At 33.8% G+C, this 24573-nt stretch overlaps 1 long non-coding RNA gene across 1 annotated transcript; it reads left to right on the top strand.

The window, feature by feature from the left end:
* The first annotated feature begins 1314 nt into the window (after window positions 1–1314).
* On the top strand, window positions 1315–24254 carry LOC143084946 (uncharacterized). The gene is made up of 3 exons (XR_012981215.1): window positions 1315–3397; window positions 20304–20419; window positions 22206–24254. It is a non-coding gene; the product is annotated as an uncharacterized LOC143084946 (long non-coding RNA).
* The last annotated feature ends 319 nt before the right edge of the window (window positions 24255–24573 follow it).

The raw sequence follows: 24573 nt of genomic DNA, 5'->3' as shown, positions 1-24573 counted from the left end.
CTTAGCATTCTCAATAGATGTAACGGGTCCAAATTTTTAGCTCACCTTACCCAAAAAAATAGATTGGTCATAGGGTGTACATGTCTGTCTGACATAATTCTTTTGACCTTGACCTCATTTCATAGGTCAGTGAGTATGTGGTATTTTTGCATGGTTAGGTCCATTTCCTCCCATTGGAAGTGATAATGGAGAGCAGGTGAGACATTTCAGCGTGTGCACTCTTGTAAACTTTATATTTTAGAAGTTAGAAGAGCTGAATGTTTAATATCTTGCATATAGATGCCTCATGATATAAAGTTTCTGTCTGGCATATTTCCATTGTCCTTGACCTCATTTTCATGGTTCACTGACCTCTTGAAAATTTATGTTGGTCAACGTTAAGTTTTCGTGATTAAGTCCATTTCTCTTATACTACAAGTGGTAGGGCAACTATATTTGGTTTATAGATTGGTCTTAAGACTTACATGTCCGTCTGGCACAGTTCACCTGTCCTTGACCTCATTTCATGGTTCAGCGATCAACGTTAAGTTTGTGATTAAGTCCATTTATCTAATACTACAAGTGGTGGGGCAACTGTATTTGGTTTATAGTTGGTCTTAAGGCATACATGTCTGTCTGGCACAGTTCACCTGTCCTTGACCTCATTTCATGGTTCAGCGACCAACGTTAAGTTTTTCGTGATTAAGGCCATTTCTCTAATACTACAAGTGAAAGGGCAACTATATTTGGTTTATAGATTGGTCTTAAGGTGTACATGTTCGTCTGGCACAGTTCACCTGCCCTTGACCTCATTTCATGGTTCACCGATCAACGATAAGTTTTTGTGATTAAGTCCATTTTTCTTATACTACAAGTGGTAGGGCAACTATATTTGGTTTATAGATTGGTCTTAAGGCGTACATGTCCGTCTGACACAGTTCACCTGTCCTTGACCTCATTTCATGGTTCAGCTATCAACTTTAAGTTTTCATGATTAAGTCCATTTATCTAATACTACAAGTGGTAGGGCAACTATATTTGGTTTATAGATTGGTCTTAAGGCATACATGTCTGTCTGGCACAGTTCACCTGCCCTTGACCTTATTTCATGGTTCAGCGACCAACGTTAAGTTTTCGTGATTAAGTCCATTTTTCTTATACTACAACAGGGGCGGATGCAGGAATTTTCGAAAGGGGGGGGTGCTAACCCAGGGCAAAGGGGGGGGTGCAAAACATATGTCCCGATACAAATGTATTGATCGTCAAAAATAAAGGGGGGGGTGCGCACCCCCGGAACCCCCCCTGGATCCGCCACTGTACAAGTGGTAGGGCAACTATATTTGGTTTATAGATTGGTCTTAAGGCGTACATGTCTGTCTGGCACAGTTCACCTGTCCTTGACCTCATTTCATGGTTCAGCAATCAACGTTAAGTTTTCGTGATTAACTCCATTTATCTAATACTACAAGTGGTAGGGCAACTATATTTGGTTTATAGATTGGTCTTAAGGCGAACATGTCTGTCTGGCACAGTTCACCTGTCCTTGACCTCATTTCATGGTTCAGCGACCAACATTAAGTTTTCGTGATTAAAATAAAAATAGAGGATGTGGTATGATTGTCAATGAGACAGTCATCCGCAAAGGTTTGAACTACAAATAAAAATTCATCTACAGGTCACCGTACGGCCTTCAACAATGGACAAGAATCCACACCGTAAAGTAAGCTGTAAAAGGCCCCTAAACAATAAAATATGAAACAATTCAAGATAAGAACAAATGGCCTATTCTCAGGATATATGATACAAAAATAACAATGAGAACATGAAGACAACGACAACCACCGAAATACAGGTTCCTGGCTTGGGACAGGCACATAAAGTATGTGGCGGGGTTAAACATGTTTGTGAGTACTCAACCCTTCCCCTAACCTGGGATAGTGGTGTAACAATATAACAAGAAAACAAACAATAAAAACCAGAAGAAAAGGATTTAACTCTAGAAAACGATACAGTTACAAGGTAAATACAATAACTAAAACATTAACAAAGAAGACAAAAGACAACAAGTGTATCGACCTCAATAGTGTACTTGCTGCTAACTACCAGCCAGTTCAAAATCCAAAAAACAACTGGTAAGCAAGTCAAGTTTCTAGAACTAAAATATCAATTACTACACGTCAAACATGATTTAGTGCAGAAAAATCATCGACAGATAAAGAAAACAGGACCTTGTGCACATGCCAAAAAATAACAAATAAATTATGGGCAAGCTGTAGGATAGTAATAAAGACTTAATTTCGAATTATACTGTTGACCAGCATGTCTATATCGGTACCAAAAAACACAATCTGTAAAGATCTAACAACAATATTATGACAATAACCTTTACAAATTAGTTTATTCAAGTGGCTAGTGAGTCCCAAAGGATTACGTTTAAATTTTCTGGCTTTATTCACAACATTCCCATAGAAGGAAGGATGTGATATACCGTTCCTAATAAGACTCCTACAAGTACAATTAAATTTAGTGACAACGTCTTTGTATCTACGGAAGAATTTAGTAAAAGTTTTGATTAATTTATGGTAACGATAACCTTGACTTAATAATTAATCAGTTATACAAAGATTAAGTTCATTAAAATCTGAAACGTCGCCACATACACGTCCATATCTAACAAGCTGGGAAATATAAACACTGTATGATGGCGCTAACGGTACATCCCCGTCAAGGAAGGGAAAATTAACTATAGGGAACGAGAAATCATCCCTCTTATCGTAAATTTAAGTATGAAGGGATCCTTGTGAAATAGAAATATCCAAATCCAGAAAAGGACATCGTGAACTGTCTGTATTAGCTTTATTCAATGTCAGTTCCTTAGTTTAAATTTCTGCAGTGTACTTGTAGAAGTCCGGGTTATTTAAAGCAAAAATATCATCAAGATAACGATAAGTATTATTAAATTCGTCAATTAAATGGTGTTTAGCAGGATCTTTACTGAGTTTTACCATGAATTGTGACTCATAATAATAGAGAAACAAGTCTGCAATTAACGGGGCACAATTTGTGCCCATAGGGATTCCTACAACTTGCCTATAAACTTTATCACCGAACCGGATATATATATTGTCCAGAAGAAAATTGAGAGAATTTATCATCTCCTCACATGTCCAGTAAGTGTACCTTTTATATTTGTCTTTAGCACTAGAGAAAAAAGATCTAAAACGGTTACAATAAATATACTTGCAATCAGATTCATCAAAAGACCATTAATCAAATTTGAAAATTTCTGTTTAATTAGGTTGTGTGGAAATGTAGTGTAAAGTGTGGAAAAGTCATAACTGTCAACAGATTCAAAAGGCTTATCAAAAGCATGTAATTTATCCAAAACCTCCAAAGAATTTTTTACACTCCAGAAATAGTTCGTACCGTTACATTCATAAGCTTTATTGCATAATGAGTTCCTTTATAGTAGTGAGGGCAGTAGTTAAAAGGACAGAAATATTAGTTGTAGTGCACTTACTGGACGCCGAGATAAAACGGAATTTGAATGGGTTTTTATGAAGTTTTGGTAACCAATACATGGTGGGGACTTTAGAATGTTCAGTACCGGCCCTAAGCTTATCTGTAGCGATGATATGACGCTCTACAATTTGACGCTCAGTCGCGTTAATGGCTTCGAAAGTAGAATTCACAATTTCATTCTTCAGTACTTCCACATAGTACTTACGTCATTTATCTAATACTACAAGTGGTAGGGTAACTATATTTTGTTTATAGATTGGTCTTAGGGTGTACATGTCTGTCTGACATAATTCTTTTGACCTTGACCTCATTTCATAGGTCTGTGAGTAAGTGGTATTTTTGCATGGTTAGGTCCATTTCCTCCCATTTGAAGTGATAATGGAGAGCAGGCCAGACGTTTCAGCGTGTGCACTCTTGTTACGTTTGGTTTACGAAATTTCCAACCTGTATGATTCTTTTCAAATTTTAGCTGGGACTTACCGTTTCGGAGCTACAAGGGTCTAAATTTCTGTCCAGCATATTACTGTGTCCAGCATATTATTGTGTCCATTTAAGTAGTGTGTCAACGCTTGCCCAAATGAACACTTATTTGACCACTGTGGTCGTATCATGCTGCGTTCTGCGAAGCTTTTTATTCTTTTATAAGACACATCTTTTTTTTTATTTTCAGTAAATGCAATAATTCATTTTATTCAGTTAGGCATATTTTTTTTTAATTTTCATGTGCCATGGATTTTTATACGACCGCAAAATTTGAAAAATTTTTCGTCGTATATTGCTATCACGTTGGCGTAGTCTGCGTCGTCGTTGTCGTCGTCGTCGTCTATGTCGTCGTCGTCCGTATACTTTTAGTTTTCGCACTCTAACTTTAGTAAAAGTGAATAGAAATCTATGAAATTTTAACATAAGGTTTATGACCACAAAAGCAAGGTTGGGATTGATTTTGGGAGTTTTGGTCCTAACAGTTTAGGAATTAGGGGCCAAAAAGGGCCCAAATAAGCATTTTCTTGGTTTTAGCACTATAACTTTAGTTTAAGTAAATAGAAATCTATGAAATTTTGACACAAGGTTTATGACCACAAAAGAAAGGTTGGGATTGATTTTGGGAGTTTTGGTTCCAACAGTTTAAGAATTAGGGGCCAAAAAAGGGCCAAAATAAGCATTATTCTTGGTTTTCGCACAATAACTTTAGTATAAGTGAATAGAAATCAATGAAATTTAAACACAAGGTCTATGACCACAAAAGGAAGATTGGGATTGATTTTGGGAGTTGAGGTCCAAACAGTTTAGGAATAAGGGGCCAAAAAGGGACCCAAATAAGCATTTTTCTTGGTTTTCGCACCATAACTTTAGTATAAGTAAATAGAAATCTATGAAATTTAAACACAAGGTTTATAACCATAAAAGGAAGGTTGGGATTGATTTTGGGAGTTTTGGTCCCAACAGTTTAGGAATAAGGGGCCCAAAGGGTTCAACATTATACTTTGTTTGATTTAATCAAAAATTGAATAATTGGGGTTCTTTGATATGCTGAATCTAACTGTGTATGTAGATTCTTAATTTTTGGTCCCGTTTTCAAAGTGGTCTACATTAAGGTCCAAAGGGTCCAAAATGAAACTTAGTTTGATTTTAACAAAAATTGAATCCTTGGGGTTCTTTGATATGCTGAATCTAAAAATGTACTTAGATTTTTAATTATTGGCCCAGTTTTCAAGTTGGTCCAAATCGGGGTCCAGAATTAAACTTTGTTTGATTTCATTAAAAATTGAATAATTGGGGTTCTTTGATATGCCAAATCTAACTGTGTATGTAGATTCTTAATTTTTGGTCCCGTTTTCAAATTGGTCTACATTAAAGTCCAAAGGGTCCAGAATTAAACTAAGTTTGATTTTAACAAAAATTTAATTCTTGGGCTTCTTTGATATGCTGAATCTAAACATGTACTTTGATTTTTTATTATGGGCCCAGTTTTCAAGTTGGTCCAAATCTGGATCCAAAATTATTATATTAAGTATTGTGCAATAGCAAGAAATTTTCAATTGCACAGTATTCAGCAATAGCAAGAAATCTTCAATTGCACAGTATTGTGCAATAGCAAGAAATTTTCCATTGCACAGTATTGCGCAATAGCAAGAAATCTTCAATTGCACAGTATTGTGCAATAGCAAGTATTTTCAATTGCACAGTATTGCGCAATAGCAAGAAATATCTAATTGCACAATATTGTGCAATAGCAAGAAATTTTTTAATTGGAGTTATCTTTCTTTGTCCAGAATAGTAGTTGAATCAACTTAAATCATTGTTTTATACAATATACAATGTATATTCACTTTTACTACCAACTGATAAATTAAAACAATCTTTACCATTCAGTGATAACAAGCACTTTTTTTACATTTTAATATTTTATGATGTATTTAAATGAGAAGTTATTGTTGCAAACTCCATTAGAAATTTGAATTGAGATCAGTTTTGGAATAAGGGAAAGGGGGATGTGAAAAATATATTCAACAGCATAGTGAATTGCTCAAAGGCAAAACAAAAATTTTAAGTTCATTAGAACACATTCATTCTGTGTCAGAAACCTATGCTGTGTCAACTATTTAATCACAATCCAAATTTAGAGTTGAATCCAGCTTGAATGTTGTGTCCATACTTGCCCCAACCGTTCAGGGTTCAACCTCTGCGGTCGTATAAAGCTGCGCCCTGCGGAGCATCTGGTTTTTTATATTTTCATCAGAATGAGGGTTCAATTATTTATTTCCAAAATCTTCCACTGTCCTTGTACAAATATATTGTGATGTCTGATTTGAGACAGAGATATTACTGTATCAAGTTCTGCCAGTATACTCAATTCAAGTTCACCAAAAATCGTCCAGTTTATGCCAGCAAGTCTTCAAATTCAATACTGTCAACTAATTATATGCGAAAAATGTGCCTTTAGATATTGAAATTACACAAGCATGTTATGCCATAGTTATATTAATATACAAGTACTAATCGACTTAATTATTTGATTTAAATATAGTATTAAAATATTAGCCGCTAAAATGTCCACTTTTTTCGCTCAAATGTCCTTTGCCTATTTCATGAGCTGGGGACAGATTTACACCACACCTAACTTTTCTATACTTGAGAGTCAATAAATTTACTTTAAGAAAGTTATATTAGCAAGAACCCATCCCCAAGCCCCATCCCATTTGCCCATGCTATTTTGAGTCCATGGCCCCATCCCATGAGCTATTCCCATCACTTGGTGTCCGTCGTCTGTCTTCTGTCTGTCTGCCCGTCCGTCCGTCTGTTAACTTTTTCAAAGATCTTCTCCTCTGAAACGTCCAGGCCAAATGGAACCAAACTTGGCCACAATCATCCTTAGGGTATCTAGTTTCTAATTTATGTCTGATGTCTCTGTCGGTCAACCAACATGGCCGCCAGGGCTAAAAATAGAACATGGGGGTAAAATGCAAATATTGACTATTATCTTGAAAACTGTTGCAGATAGAAAAAATCCGACAGGGCAAAAATGTTCAGAATGACAAGATCTATCTAAGTTACATTTAGGCCAAAAGTGTCGGATGCCCCCGCATAGGTGTTTTTGCCCATAAATGACGATTTTTGGCCAATTTTAACGTTTTTGACTATTATCGCTTAAACTATAATAGGTAGAGAAAAACTTTAAATTGCAAAAATGTTCAGCACTTGAAGCTCTACAAAAAATTCAATAAGGCCGAAATGATCAGACGACTCCTTATTGGAGTTATTGCCCCTTAATGTTGATTTTTGACCGATTTTGGTGTTTTTAACAAATTTCTCCTGAACTATTATAGATAGATTAAAAGTTTGAACAGCAAAAATGTTCCACAGGACAAGATCTACAAAAAACTTAATAGATCTGAAATCATCAGTTGACTTCCTGTTGGAGTTATGCCCTATAATGACGATTTTTGGCTAGTTTGTCCATTGTCCGTTAACTTTTACAAAAATCTTCTCCTCTGAAACTGCCAGGCCAAATGGAACAAAACTTGGCCACAATTATCCTTTGGGTATCTAGTTTCTAATTTATATCCGATGTCCCTGCCGGTCAACCAACATGGCAGCCAGGGCTAAAATAGAACATAGGGGCAAAATGCAAATATTGACTATTATCTTGAAAACTGTTGCAGATAGAGAAAATCCAACAAAGGCAAAAATGTTCAGAATGACAAGGTCTATCTAAGTTTCATTTAGATCAAAGGTGTCAGATGCCCGCCATAGGGGTTATTGCCCATAAATGACGATTTTTGGCCAATTTTAACGTTTTTGACTATTATCGCTTAAACTATATAGGCGAGTGACTTATTTCAAAAAGACGCTTAGTTAACGACTTTAATGCACCCACCTAACACACGGCTGTATAATATATCAATCGAAAGCTGTTAATCTGTACTTTCTGTTTTGCCCGGTCGTAAAAATATCGTACGGTGCAATTTTTGTTAAATCAAGGTCAAAGGTCATGAAAAAAAATTCCAATTTTTGCGATTACTAAATAAAACGCCATTTTCTAATCCTTGTACTATAAAATTTTCCAGAAGATCATATGAACTTTATGGAACATGATACATAATTTCCAAATCAAACAGAAAATAAGAGATTCGATGCGCAAAATTTCCAGAAAATTGAAATTTATCACAAATCCTAAAAAAAATGAAAAATTATTCAAAAAGCAAAATATATCTTGGGGAATCGATATTTGAATGCTAAAAAAATAGATAAATGTATATGTTTTAGGTCAAGGAATATTTGTTTTGTAATTTTAAGATGCAATTATTAATTATTGTTCATGGAACAGCCTTCTATTGAAGTGTTTGCAGTTGCCCAAAAATCTGCCATCTGCAAATAGCGATCATTTTGTTAATCTATGTTAAAATAGCACATAGCTAATTGTGAACATCAGGGAGGAGAATGATTTTCCATAATAAAAGAAGGGGTATTTAAAGTAAGAAAAGAATATATGTGAGGTAATTGAGGTTAAAATATGTTTTTTACGAAGTCAAACTGTTTTACTTTTTGTAATCTTGTTTAAATGCAAATATTACTTTGCGACTAAATCGTAGGCAACATTGAAATAAGTAACCTTGTTTAGAAACACTTGGTTGTCTAAAGCGGGATGTAAACGAACTAAATAAAATGCGGCTGCTTCTTATTTAGTTTTAAATCGTGTTATAGTAAGTCATATTAAATGTGTTTTAATTATTTGAATAAAATATGCTTTGAGTATTTTCTACGTAAGCTTTAAAAATACAAATGCATGTCATTGTGTATGTAAAACACTATAAGCAGTTGTGAAATAACAAAATGAAAAAGTTAAATACCCTTCCTGACCTCATAAGATCATTCGCTGTTTTAGGAGTGTTCGTTTTCATGGTATGCTGTGTTTTTTGGACTGTTGTTAATCTCTTGGACTTTAATCTTATTTTGTTCATGGTTTTAATTAACTTTATTTGATTCATGGTTTGAGATGTTGATTGTCCCTTTGGTATTATTTTACTTTAAACACATTAACTTGCAGTAATGAAAATCAGCCAAAAAATCACCTCGAAGTAAAGTGAAGAAGATTAACGCAATAAGACAAATATCCGCGAAAAAAACTTAATTTGCTCACGATCATATATATATAGAACCAATTCGTTATCATGATACATTTAGCTACACTGATCTACAATTTTTAAACCTTTTACTACTTGAATAGTGACGAAATATATCAAAGGGACATCAAACTCATAATTAAAAACGACCTGACAAAGCCGGGCAAAAAACGAACAAGACAAGCAACAGTATACAAAACACAACATATAAAACTACAGGTTGAGTAACACAAATCCCCAAAAACATTTTTTGAGTGAACTCAGGGGCTCCCGAAGGGTAGGCAGATCATGTTCCATAAGTGACACCCGTCTTAGTTTAAACATATTTATTTATAGTGGATTGGGGAAACAAGTTTTGCAACTTAAATTAATCGCTTTCCACTTTGCGGGTGCGAGTGCTGCCTTGTAGCGGCATTAGCCTGCTCTTTTTCGAAATCTACAAAGGTGTGTTTAACGTGCAAGAGATATGGCTCTCTCTTAACACGTCAGCCATTTATCGTCCCCTTCCGACGGACTTTCATCGTTTCCTCAAGACCATACTCACAAATGGTGTCAAGGAAGAGCCGAAAATTCAGTCCCTGAAATTTTCATCACGGAACGGAAACGAACCAGGAACCTTTGTGTTAGTAGTCCGATGCACTAACCAATACACCACGACTCTCTTTTACCCGTCTTGTGGCTCATGTATTTCCTAACTCGGTGCCAAGCCTTATTCGGTTGGTGACATTCACGGCAGAAATGACGGCAATTTGGTTACGTCGATGGAACTTATCAGTCGTCATCTGGCGAAACAGATATCTCATAATTGCAACCAACTCGTAGTGGCGTCCATGAAATTTTCAAAGGGATGATTTCAACTTTGCATTTGAACTCTGATTTAAAACATGTTTAAACCACCATTTTTCTTCAAATGTCCTGTACAAGTCAGGCATATGGCAGTTGGTATCGAATAAATTGTTTCTTTGTATGTTGGCGTTTGTTTTTGTAGCAGTTCTGTGTTTCTGTTATATCGTTGTGTTCCTCTTATAATTGATGCGTTTTCCTAGTTTTTGCTTTGTGACCCGGATTTATTTCAGTTATTAGTAAATCGATTGATGACTATTTAATAGCGGTATACTATAGTTGCCTTTATTTCAGAGGAGTTGAGGCTCATATCGGTCTCTCCTTTAGTAGTATAGATATGCAGGCGTTGCTATAATGTTGTTACATTGAAATGAAAAGTTTATAATTTGGTAGTAAGGGGTGTTTTTATGGGTTGTTTTATGCTCATCTCTTTTGTCGTAAAACTTGTTCTCAACCAACCCTCATCATCGATTTCAAGATACGTGATAGAGTAACCTGTATCTTTTGAGTCTTTTATTTTTATTGAAAATACGAGTCCAACATTGTCACAAATTTTGCGATATTCAGTGAGATGACATCATCTATATGATGGAACGTGAAGTTTCAAGATAATGATAGCTTCTTTTCAGTCGTCATCAGAAACTCTTGCATGAAGTCATCCTCGTATGAAAAATGAACTAGTCATTCAAGCTATTCAGGAAGTCTAGTTGTAACTAGAATCGTTGCGTATTAAAGGATATTTTTTCTTCAAAAGTATTCTTATTTGACGAATTAATGCATGTAAACAATGAACAACGCAATTTAAGCGATCAAGTAGTCAAGTTTTATAATGTGTTTACTAGTTTTTGAAATTCTTTGAAATTTCAATTTTCATCAATTTATTTTCTATTTATTTTGGTCTAAATTTTCTATTCACATTAAATAAATAAAAGGTCTTTTCACTACATCAATATTTATGATGAAGCTACAAATCAAACAATTAGAAAAGTCGAAATATGTTTATTTCAGTCTGGTAGTTACAATGCAGATTGCAATCTTTTAGTTTCACCCCCTTTATTTCAAGCAATAAGATGATTCGCGCACATATTTTTTCTACTCTAAAATTTTCAGATTCTTAAGAATTTGTTTATTAAATCTTATATTGACCACATACAATGTTTAAATAGGAAGAAATGCTTAAAAGCTGTTTTTTCGCAGATGGCGGTATTTTGGGCAACTGTATGAGTTGTTATGATTTGCTGTTTGATTAGAAGTAAACATAATTTTAGGAAATTTTATGATGTCAAAAACTTCTTTGATAGTCATTACAGGGTTTTACTTAGTTTTAATTGATTAGCATTTGCACCAGAAAGAAAAATTTGGGTTTTCACACATTTTGTTAACTTTTACTCGAATTTCAGGAAACATGTGCTATCTGTCAAAAACACGCTTTAAATATTAAAAAATGCATTTGAATAATGACTGTTAATCTCTCTACTAAAAGTTTAAATTGTTTGCATATGTGAATTTAGTATATAAAAGTCATAGTATGCAATCAGGCTGAAATCTTAGAAAATATGCACTTATTCGTCCTTGGCCTTTGATCTTGATTTGACGGAAATTGCACCGTACGATTTTTTTACGACCGGGCAAAACAGATAGTACAGATGTGTAGCTTTCAAATGATATATAATTTAGCCGTGTGTTAGGTAGGTGCATTAAAAATTTATTTTTATGGTTAAAGTCACTCGCCTAATAGTAGATAGAGAAAAACTTTAAACTACAAAAATGTTCAGTACTTGAAGCTCTACAAAATATTCAATATGGCCGAAGTGAACAGACGACTCCTTTTCGGAGTTATTGCCCCTTTGATTTTTGACCGATTTTAGTGTTTTTAACAAATATCGCCAAATGGAACAAAACTTGGCCATAATCATCCTTAGAGTACCTAGTTTCTAATTTATATCCGATGTCCCTGCCAATCAACCAAAATGGCCGTCAGGGCTAAAAATAGAACATAGTGGTAAAATGCAAATATTGATTATTATTTTGAAAACTGTTGCAGATAGAGAAAATCTGACAAGGGCAAAAAATGTTCAGAATGACAAGATCTACAATGTATCTAAGTTACATTTAGATCAAAATTGTCAGATGCCTCTGCATAGGGGTTATGGCCCAATAACCGCTTTTTATACGACCGCAAAATTTGAAAATTTTTTCGTCGTATATTGCTATCACGTCGTTGGCGTCGTCGTCTGCGTTGTCGTCGTTGTCTGCGTCGTCGTCGTCGTCGTCACTCTAACTTTAGTAAAAGTGAATGGAAATCTATGAAATTTTAACACAAGGTTTATGACCACAAAAGGAAGGTTGGTATTGATTTTGGGAGTTTTGGTCCCAACATTTTAGGAATTAGGGGCCAAAAAGGGCCCAAATAAGCATTTTCTTGGTTTTCGCACTATAACTTTAGTTTAAGTTAATAGAAATCTATGAAATTTTGACACAAGGTTTATGACCACAAAAGAACGGTTGGGATTGATTTTAGGAGTTTTGGTTTCAACAGTTTAGGAATTAGGGGCCAAAAAAGGGCCCAAATAAGCATTATTCTTGGTTTTCGCACAATAACTTTAGTTTAAGTAAATAGAAATCAATGAAATTTAAACACAATGTTAATGACTACAAAAGGAAGGTTGGTATTGATTTTGGGAGTTTAGGTCCCAACAGTTTAGGAATAAGGGGCCAAAAAGGGACCCAAATAAGCATTTTTCTTGGTTTTCGCACCATAACGTTAGTATAAGTAAATAGAAATCTATGATATTTAAACACAAGGTTTATGACCATAAAAGGAAGGTTGGTATTGATTTTTGGAGTTTTGGTCCCAACAGAATAAGGGGCCCAAAGGGTCCAAAATTAAACTTTGTTTGATTTCATCAAAATTGAATAATTGGGGTTCTTTGATATGCCGAATCTAACTGTGTATGTAGATTCTTAACTTTTGGTCCCTTTTTTCCCCTACATTAAGGTCCAAAGGGTCCAAATTAAACTTAGTTTGATTTTGACAAAAAATGAATCAGTTAGGTTCTTTGATATGCTGAATCTAAAAATGTACTTAGATTCTTGATTATTGGCCCAGTTTTCAAGTTGGTCCAAATCGGGGTCCAAAATTAAACTTTGTTTGAATTCATCAAAAATTGAATAAATGGGGTTCTTTGATATACCAAATCTAACTGTGTATGTAGATTCTTCATTTTTGGTCCTGTTTTCAAATTGATCTACACTTAAGTCCAAAGGGTCCAAAATTAAACTTAGTCTGATTTTAACAAAAATTGAAATCTTGGGGTTCTTTGATATGCTGAATCCAAAAATGTACTTAGATTTTTAGCTCACCTGGCCCGAAGGGCCAAGTGAGCTTTTCTCATCACTTGGCGTCCGTCGTCGTCCGTCGTCGTCCGTCGTCGTCCGTCGTCCTGCGTCCGTCGTCGTTAACTTTTACAAAAATCTTCTCCTCTGAAACTGCTGGGCCAAATTTAACCAAACATGGCCAAAATCATTATTAGGGTATCTAGTTTAAAAATTGTGTCCGGTGACCCACCCAATCAACCAAGATGGCCGCCATGGCTAAAAATAGAACATAGGGGTAAAATGCAGTTTTGGGCTTATAACTCAAAAACCAAAGCATTTAGAGCAAATCTGACATGGGGTAAAATTGTTTATCAGGTCAAGATCTATCTGCCCTGAAATTTTGAGTTGAATCGGACAACCCGTTGATAGGTTGCTGCCCCTGAATTGGTAATTTTAAGGAAATGTTGCTGTTTTTGGTTATTATCTTGAATATTATTATAGATAGAGATAAAATGTAAACAGCAAAAATGTTCAGCAAAGTAAGATCTACAAATAAGTCAACATGACCAAAATGGTCTGTTGACCCCTTTAGGAGTTATTGCCCTTTATAGTCAATTTTTAACCATTTTTCGTAAATCTTAGTTATCTTTTACAAAAATCTTCTCCTCTGAAACTACTGGACCAAATTAAACCAAGCTTGGCTACAATCTTCATTCAGGTATCTAGTTTAAAAATTGTGTCCGGTGACCCGGCCAACCAACCAAGATGGCCACCATGGCTAAAAATAGAACATAGGGTTAAAATGCAGTTTTTGGCTTATCACTCAAAAACCAAAGCATTTAGAGCAAATCTGACATGTGGTAAAATTGTTTATCAGGTGAAGATCTATCTGCCCTGAAATTTTGAGATGAATCGGACAACCCGTTTATAGGTTGCTGCCCCTGAATTGGTAATTTTAAGGAAATTTTGCTGTTTTTGGTTATTATCTTGAATATTATTATAGATAGAGATAAACTGTAAACAGCAAAAATGTTCAGCAAAGTAAGATCTACAAATAAGTTAACATGACCGAAATGGTCAGTTGACCCCTTTAGGAGTTATTGCCCTTTATAGTCAATTTTAACCATTTTTCTTAAATCTTAGTAATCTTTTACAAAAATCTTCTCCTCTGAAACTAATGGGCCAAATTAAACCAAACTTGGCCACAATCATCATTCGGGTATCTAGTTTAAAAATTGTGTCTGGTGACCTGGCCAACCAACCAAGATGGCTGCCATGGCTAAAAATAGAACATAGGGGTAAAATGCAGTTTTTGGCTTATCACTCAAAAACCAAAGCATTTAGAGCAAATCTGACATGTGGTAAAATTGTTTATCAGGTCAAGATCTATCTGCAACAACAAAAGAGAGTTTTTAACGACCTCAGCTGGCTATACAACCCTTGCACAATCAACTGAATTTTGCAGAAATCATTAACAGGATAGATTGCCCTTATATGATAATTTTTTATATCTTTTTTGTTTTTTTTGGCAAAGGGGGAGCGGAGGGGGGGGGGGGGGGGGGGTTGCGCAACAACAAAACAACTTCACAACTTTCTCATTATTTTGCATTTCTCGTTAGATAAATTTTACAAAATTCTCCCCTGAAACAACTGTCAAATTTAAACAAACTTAGTTTAAATCACCACTAGGATATCCAGGGACCACTGTGTATGATGACCCTGCCTGCCCACATGGCTGAAATAAAACATAGGTTTCAAACGCACTTTTTAGTATTATATCTCTGAAACTAAACGACAGTACAACAGTTGCATTTATCATGCATCAATTGTAAATAAATATATCAGGTGAGCGACACAGGGTCCTTGGACCCTCTAGTTTATTATGGGCCCAGTTTTCAAGTTGGTCCAAATCAGGATCTAAAATTATTATATTAAGTATTGTGCAATAGCAAGTCTTTTCAATTGCACAGTATTGCACAATGGCAAGAAATATCTAATTGCACAATATTGTGAAATAGCAAATTTTTTTTTAATTAGAGTTATCTTTCTTTGTCCAGAATAGTAAACAAGAAATAACTTATTGCAAAATATTGTGCAATAGCAAGATTTTTTTTTTAATTGGAGTTATCTTTCTTTGTCCAGAATCAACTAAAATCTTTGTTATATACAATATACAATGTATATTCACTTTTTACTACCAACTGATAAATTAAAATAATCTTTACCATTCAGTGATAACAAGCAGTTTTTTTACATCTTAATATTTTATATTGTATTTAAATGAGTAGTTATTGTTGCAAACTCCATTAGAAATTTTAATTGAGATTAGTTTTGGAATAAGGGAAAGGGGGATGTGATTAAAAAAATTGGGTTCAATTTTTCTCATTTGAAATTTCATAAATAAAAAAGAAAATTTCTTCAAACATTTTTTTGAGAGGATTAATATTCAACAGCATAGTGAATTGCTCTAAGAGAAAACAAAAATTTTAAGTTCATTAGAACACATTCATTCTGTGTCAGAAACCTATGCTGTGTCAACTATTTAATCACAATCCAAATTTAGAGCTGAATCCAGCTTGAATGTTGTGTCCATACTTGCCCCAACCGTTCAGGGTTCAACCTCTGCGGTCGTATAAAGCTACGCCCTGCAGAGCATCTGGTTCCATATGCAGTCATATTTTTAGCTCACCTGGCCCAAAGGGCCCAGTGAGCTTTTCTCATCACTTTGCGTCCGGCGTCCGGCGTCCATCGTCCGTCGTCGTCCGGCGTTAGCTTTTACAAAAATCTTCTCCTCTGAAACTACTGGGCCAAATCAAACCAAACTTGGCCACAATCATCATTGGGGTATCTAGTTTAAAAAATGTGTGGCGTGACCCGGTCAACCAACCAAGATGGCCACCACGGCTAAAAATAGAACATAGGGGTAAAATGCAGTTTTTGGCTTATAACTCAAAAACCAAAGCATTTAGAGCAAATCTGACATGGGGTAAAAATGTTTATCAGGTCAAGATCTATCTGCCCTGAAATTTTCAGATGAATCGGTCAATCGGTTGTTGGGTTGCTGCCCCTGAATTGGTAATTTTGAGGAAATTTTGCTGTTTTTGGTTATTATCTTGAATATTATTATAGATAGAGATAAACTGTAAACAGCAATAATGTTCAGCAAAGTAAGATCTACAAATAAGTCAACATGATCAAAATGGTCAGTTGACCCGTTTAGGAGTTATTGCCCTTTATACTCAATTTTTAACCATTTTTCGTTAATTAAAGTAATCTTTTACAAAAATCTTCTCCTCTGAAACTACTGGGCCAAATTAATCCAAACTTGGCCACAATCATCTTTGGGGTATCTAGTTTAAAAAATGTGTGGCGTGACCTGGTCAACCAACCAAGATGGCCGCCACGGCTAAAAATAGAACAAAGGGGTAAAATGCAGTTTTTGGCTTATAACTCAAAAACCAAAGCATTTTGAGGAAATCTGACATGGGATAAAAATGTTTATCAGGTCAAGATCTATCTGCCCTGAAATTTTCAGATGAATCGGTCAATCGGTTGTTGGGTTGCTGCCCCTGAATTGGTAATTTTGAGGAAATTTTGCTGTTTTTGGTTATTATCTTGAATATTATTATAGATAGAGATAAACTGTAAACAGCAATAATGTTCAGCAAAGTAAGATCTACAAATAAGTTAACATGACCAAAATGGTCAGTTGACCCCTTTAGGAGTTATTGCCCTTTATAGTCAATTTTTAACCATTTTTCGTTAATTAAAGTAATCTTTTACAAAAATCTTCTCCTCTGAAACTACTGGGCCAAATTAATCCAAACTTGGCCACAATCATCTTTGGGGTATCTAGTTTAAAAAATGTGTGGCGTGACCTGGTCAACCAACCAAGATGGCCGCCACGGCTAAAAATAGAACAAAGGGGTAAAATGCAGTTTTTGGCTTATAACTCAAAAACCAAAGCATTTTGAGGAAATCTGACATGGGATAAAAATGTTTATCAGGTCAAGATCTATCTGCCCTGAAATTTTCAGATGAATCGGTCAATCAGTTGTTGGGTTGCTGCCCCTGAATTGGTAATTTTGAGGACATTTTGCTGTTTTTGGTTATTATCTTGAATATTATTATAGATAGAGATAAACGGTAAACAGCAATAATGTTCAGCAAAGTAAGATCTACAAATAAGTTAACATGACCTAAATGGTCAGTTGACCTGTTTAGGAGTTATTGCCCTTTATAGTCAATCTTTAACCATTTTTCATAAATCTAAGTAATCTTTTACAAAATCTCCACTGAAACTACTAGGCCACAATCATCTTTGGGGTATCTAGTTTGAAAAATGTGTCCGATGACCTGGCCATTCAACCAAGATGGCCGCCACGGCTAAAAATAGAACATAGGGGTAAAATGCAGTTTTTGGCTTATAACTATGAAACCAAAGCATCTAGAGCAAATCTGACAAGAAGTTAAATTGTTAAACAAGTCAATATCTATCTGCCCTGAATTTTTCAGATGAATTGGACAACTGGTTGTTGGGTTGCTGCCCTCCAATTGGTAATTTTAAAGAAATTTTGCCGTTTTTGGTTATCTTGAATACTATTATAGATAGCGATAAACTGTAAACAGCAATAATGTTCAGCAAAGTAAGATCTACAAATAAGTCAACATGACCTAAATGGTCAATTGACCCCTTAAGGAGTTATTGCCCTTTATAGTCAATTTTTAACAATTTTCATTAATTTGGTAAATTTATGTAAATTTTTACCAAATATAGTTCTCTGTTACTAATGGGCAAAGTTCATTTTAGATATAATTGTAATGTAAGAAGCAAAATCGTTCAGTAAAGTAAGAACTTCAAACACATCACCATCATCAAAATACAATTTTGTCATGAATCCATTTGTGTCCTTTGTTTAATATGCACATAGACCAAGGTGAGCGACACAGGCTCTTTAGAGCCTCTAGTTTTTATACGACCGCAAATTTTGAAAAAATTTTCGTCGTATATTGCTATCACGTTGGCGTCGGCGTCGTCGTCGTCGTCGTCGTCGTCGTCGTCGTCGTCGTCGTCGTCGTCGTCCGGCGTCCGAATACTTTTAGTTTTCGCACTCTAACTTTAGTAAAAGTGAATGGAAATCTATGAAATTTTAACACAAGGTTTATGACCACAAAAGGAAGGTTGGTATTGATTTTGGGAGTTTTGGTCCCAACATTTTAGGAATTAGGGGCCAAAAAGGGTCCAAATAAGCATTTTCTTGGTTTTCGCACTATAACTTTAGTTTAAGTTAATAGAAATCTATGAAATTTTGACACAAGGTTTATGACCACAAAAGAACGGTTGGGATTGATTTTGGGAGTTTTGGTCTCAACAGTTTAGGAATTAGGGGCCAAAAAGGGGCCCAAATAAGCATTATTCTTGGTTTTCGCACAATAACATTAGTTTAAGTAAATAGAAATCAATGAAATTTAAACACAATGTTAATGACTACAAAAGGAAGGTTGGTATTGATTTTGGGAGTTTAGGTCCCAACAGTTTAGGAATTAGGGGCCAAAAGGGACCCAAATAAGCATTTTTCTTGGTTTTCGCACCATAACGTTAGTATAAGTAAATAGAAATCTATGAAATTTAAACACAAGGTTTATGACCATAAAAGAAAGGTTGGGTTTGATTTTGGGAGTTTTGGTCCCAACATAATAAGGGGCCCAAAGGGTCCAAAATAAAACTTTTGTTTGATTTCATCAAAATTGAATAATTGGGGTTCTTTGATATGCTGAATCTAACTGTCATGACTGTGTATGTAGATTCTTAACTTTTGGTCCCGTTTTCAAATTGGTCTACATTAAGGTCCAAAGGGTCCAAAATTAAACTTAGTTTGATTTTGACAAAAAATGAATCAGTTAGGTTCTTTGATATGCTGAATCTAAAAATGTACTTAGATTCTTGATTATTGGCCCAGTTTTCAAGTTGTCCCAAATCGGGGTCCAAAATTAAACTTTGTTTGATTTCATCAAAAATTGAATAAATGGGGTTCTTTGATATACCAAATCTAACTGTGTATGTAGATTCTTCATTTTTGGTCCTGTTTTCAAATTGGTCTACACTAAAGTCCAAAGGGTCCAAAATTAAACTTAGTCTGATTTTAACAAAAATTGAAATCTTGAAGTTCTTTGATATGCTGAATCCAAAAATGTACTTAGATTTTTTATTATGGGCCCAGTTTTCAAGTTGGTCCAAATCAGGATCTAAAATTATTATATTAAGTATTGTGCAATAGCAAGTCTTTTCAATTGCACAGTATTGCGCAATGGCAAGAAATATCTAATTGCACAATATTGTGAAATATCAAATTTTTTTTTAATTAGAGTTATCTTTCTTTGTCCAGAATAGTAAGCAAGAAATATCTAATTGCAAAATATTGTGCAATAGCAAGATTTTTTTTTAATTGGAGTTATCTTTCTTTGTCCAGAATCAACTTAAATCTTTGTTATATACAATATACAATGTATATTCACTTTTTACTACCAACTGATAAATTAAAATAATCTTTACCATTCAGTGATAACAAGCAGTTTTTTTTACATCTTAATATTTTATGATGTATTTAAATGAGTAGTTATTGTTGCAAACTCCATTAGAAATTTTAATTGAGATTAGTTTTGGAATAAGGGAAAGGGGGATGTGATTAAAAAAATTGGGTTCAATTTTTCTCATTTGAAATTTCATAAATAAAAAAGAAAATTTCTTCAAACATTTTTTTGAGAGGATTAATATTCAACAGCATAGTGAATTGCTCTAAGAGAAACAAAAATTTTAAGTTCATTAGAACACATTCATTCTGTGTCAGAAACCTATGCTGTGTCAACTATTTAATCACAATCCAAATTTAGAGCTGAATCCAGCTTGAATGTTGTGTCCATACTTGCCCTAACCGTTCAGGGTTCAACCTCTGCGGTCGTATAAAGCTACGCCCTGCGGAGCATCTGGTTTAATGATAGTGTTTTGATTTTTTACAGACAAGGAAAGGGAATGATATTTTGAAGTTTTTGGTTGAAGACAAGATGAGGTTTAAGAAGCCAGATTTTTGTGATGAACAAGTTTATGAAATTATGTTAGAGTGCTGGCAATATGAGTAAGTGAATTGTGTGGTATTTCTGTAGCATTCATTTTGGGTAAGGTTGACCTGAAAAATGATTAAACTGGCTATAAGAACTGATATATCTATATTGTGATATATATATAACATCCCAAATAACCTTTCATACTTAATTGACCATTCTAATTCATACTGTTTGGTAACAGCAATAATGTTCAGCAAAGTAAGATTTACAAATAAGTCAACATGACGGAAATGGTCAGTTGACCCCTTTAGGAGTTATTGCCCTTTATAGTCAATTTTTAAGCATTTTTCGTAAATCTTAGTAATCTTTTACAAAAATCTTCTCCTCTGAAACTACTGGGCCAAATACTTCCAAACTTTAACTGAATGTTCCTTAGGGTATCTAGTTTGTAAATTGTATCCGAAGTTATGATCTATGAACAAACATGGTCGCCATTGCTAAAAATAGAACATAGGGGTCAAATGCAGTTTTTGGCTTATAACTCAAAAACCAAAGCATTTAGAGCAAATCTGACGTTGGGTAATATTGTTTATCAGGTCAAGATCTATCTGCCCTGAAATTTTCAGATGAATCAGACAACCTGTTGTTGGGTTGCTGCCCCTGAATTGATAATTTTAAGGAAATTTTGCTGTTTTTGTTTATTATCTTGAATATAATTATAGATAGAAATAAACTGTAAACAGCAATAATGTTCAGCAAAGTAAGATCTTCAATTAAGTCAAATTGACCAAAACTGTCAATTGACCACTTAAGGCGTTATTGCCCTTTAAAGACTTTTTTCACAATTTGTTCATCATGTTGACTTACTTTAAAAAATCTTCTCCTTTGAAACTGCTGTATCAATTTCAGCCAAACTTAGGCTAAATGAGTTCCAGAGTATCTAGTATAAATTTTATATTTTATTTCCTTGTATGTCAAGAAACATAGCTCCTATGGCTAAAATAGAACATAGGAGAAAATGATTATTTTGTTTGGCTTTTGAAGAAAATAGGACGATCCAAAAAACATTTAAATAAATTGAAAAGCCAAAATAATCATTGATGAGAGATTTAACCAAAAGAATTAAGGTGAGCGATTCAGGCTCTTGAGAGCCTCTTGTTTGTATGGTTGTTGCTAACCTTAAAAGACAGATTGTCAAACAGCACACATGGTACAGTTTAAAAAAAACCTCGTGAGGCTTAATACAATGTGATTTATCAAGGTTTTTGGAACTTCAGCGATATTTTTTTAAGATTTACATAAAACTATTAGACCAAGTTCGACTAGCTATTACACCAAGTTCAAGCCAAAACTTTTCCTTAAAATGTCATTGACCAAGTTCAAAATATGAGAGTTACAATGTATTATCAATTAATTCGTTTCTATGTATGTTAGCAGGAGAATAGTCACTTCAGTGTTCCTGGTTTTCGTTTGTTTTCCTGTTATTCTTGATGTGTTTCTCACGGTTTTAGTAACTTATAAATGTGTATAAGACGCACTATTAAATTGCGTTTGAATTGTAATCGAAAAGTTCTGGTATGGTTAATTCTGCAAAAGAATATCAATTAATAGTATAGAAAAAATTAAACAAACAGGAACATTATTTCCATATGAACTGTATGATATTAAGTGGGGGTTTTAAGTCAATGAAATAAGCCTTTGTTGTGACGGTGCAAGCACGTTTTTTTTTTATTTTCTTAAAATTGCAATGCATTTCTCAACTCATTCATATATATAGAACGGAAAGCAATGTTTAATAGATTGAAGATTTTGAAACAAAAAAGCTAACTATTAAATGTATTCTTATTGTGTTTGTAGTCAAACAAAACGGCCAGCGTTTAAAGAAATAGTCCAGAAGATGAAATACAAGCAACAGAGACTTTTGAGTTTAAAGAAGTGATTTGTTTAAAAAAATAATGGAGTAATATTATACCAAAATTGTTCCAATTATCTTAATGTTTAAATCTTTACATATAAATATGCTGCTTATCTTTTAACTGCAGTTGCTAGAATTTTGTAAGTGATTTAATAAAATTACTGGAACTATACGTCTTATTGACAATGGCTAATAATATTGTTATATTAGATTTGATTTTTTTTAGCTAGGAAGGGTAGAAGTTTGGTAGTTTATATTGCCATTAATTTAAAATCAGAAAGGATATATAAAGCACTCATCTGTACAAAATGTGAAAATTGAAAAATATCGATTTACTTGGATGCAGCATACCATTAGGTGTTTTTTTTACGCTTTAAGATTACAGTAAAGTACACTTCAAATGGCCCTTTTTGTTTGTCTGATGTTTTTGTTTAAGTAAAGATAATTTTGAGGGAGTGAAAAAGTTAATATTGTTTGTGCAAAGTGAATACTTATTACTTCAACCTTCATCTTTTGAAAAATGTATACAATGTCTGCCTCTTTTTACTTTATTGACTTTTTACAGCAGATATTTAAAAACATATATTCCCCGTATAATTTAATTAAAGATGAGTACTATGAAAGTACTTTCATTCGTGGGTGTTCATTGTCTTAGTTCGGGAAACAGTAATGTGTTTCGGGTTTCGTAAATATTTGTGGATTTCACTTCCTGAAAAACAATAATCGAGTGTCGAGTTTGTGCTTCAGCCATGAAAATATAGAAGTTTAAAATAAAATAAAACGTATTTCATAATGACGACATGTTTTATGAAAGTTTGGTTTTCGGTTCATTGCAAAGACAAATATTTATTTTTCTCTTTCCTGTTTGTCATGTTTAACCGACAATTTTTGTCAAATATTTAATACAACATTTTTTAATTCATTTTTTTTGTAACTAGCGGAAATAAGCTGATTGAATAATATTTGCTTAAAACATTATTTGAGTATGAACCCTTAAAGTACATATTATCTTACGCATCTGGCTTCAAAGGTTCATAAAAAATTACTATTTATTAGCTGACCAATATTTGTATGATTAATGGGTAATTTTATATAAAATATAAAATCTAACCTTTTTATATATTATAATATTTTTTATTCAGTAGAATTTAATGAGTTGAAATGAACTCGCCAAACATACAAATTAGTGATCACATGTTATTATCCATGGATGTACAATGTTTTTCGATCAAAATCAACTTTGCAAGAGAAATTAAAATTAGAAAATCATTCGAGTTATATACCATTGGTATTATTCTCTCTTTAGCTATATATTTATAAACATGTGCTGGTGATTGATGTGATCTCTGATTTATAAAGATATGTACGAACTCAGACTACATTTGGTTCTTTCTAGGTCATGGCATGTTTGGATACTAGTTGTCACATTTCGTTGAATACTCAACTTCGTGAATAGAACCACAGATGTAAACCACACAAATGTGTACCATTGAACAAAAATACTTGCATAGTATCTTCCGTTTTTGATTTTCAATCCATCCAAAATTAATATTGTGTATGTTTAAAAGCCAAAAATAAATGGTAGACACAGTGGTTACATTTTAGATAAACAAAAACACATCTGGTTAATTTTGAAACTATTATAACAGTTTTGTTGTCATTTTACGTATTTTTGTCCTCAGCTAATTCTATACAATTAGTCATTCATGCAATGTTCACAGTACTCTTACATGTTTGCTAATACATATGGTGCATAATGCATATGACATATGAGTGGTTAATAAGATTTTTTAAGGGTTAAGAGCCAAAAGAAATGTTTGTACAATACAACCTGTAAAGTAGATTCCAGTGTGATTATTTTTTATATTTGTGTAAGATATGTTCTAAAAGAGCGAGTCATTTATTTTATTCATTTATAAAATACAAACCATTTGTTTTCAGCATGTGATGCAGCTGTGTATTATTTTCATAATAAATGAATTTTTAACATCGTTCGTTCTACTTCCTAAAACATACTAGACGAAAGACACATGGATATCTGTGGCTTTCATATAATTACATTACATGTATGCTTAATAATAATACGTTATTTTGTTTGGCTAACAGCAATCTTGCACTATTCTATAATTAGCCTCCACCTCACACTGAAATTCAACATTTAAAGTGCACAGACAAACAAAAGAAAATCTTGATAGAAATTGTGTTTTCATGATTTTCTTTATCTGAGCTAAACATGTAGGTATAAGTATTAAATGAATCTTTTGGCAATTTTAAAGGGGTGTTAAAGCGTTGACACTGAGCACATGTTTA

This window comes from Mytilus galloprovincialis, chromosome 1 (assembly GCF_965363235.1).
Source record: "Mytilus galloprovincialis chromosome 1, xbMytGall1.hap1.1, whole genome shotgun sequence".
NCBI classification, from domain to species: domain Eukaryota; kingdom Metazoa; phylum Mollusca; class Bivalvia; order Mytilida; family Mytilidae; genus Mytilus; species Mytilus galloprovincialis.
The sequence above is the reverse complement of the archived record's forward strand: the minus strand, read 5'-3'. Positions and strand labels throughout refer to the sequence as shown.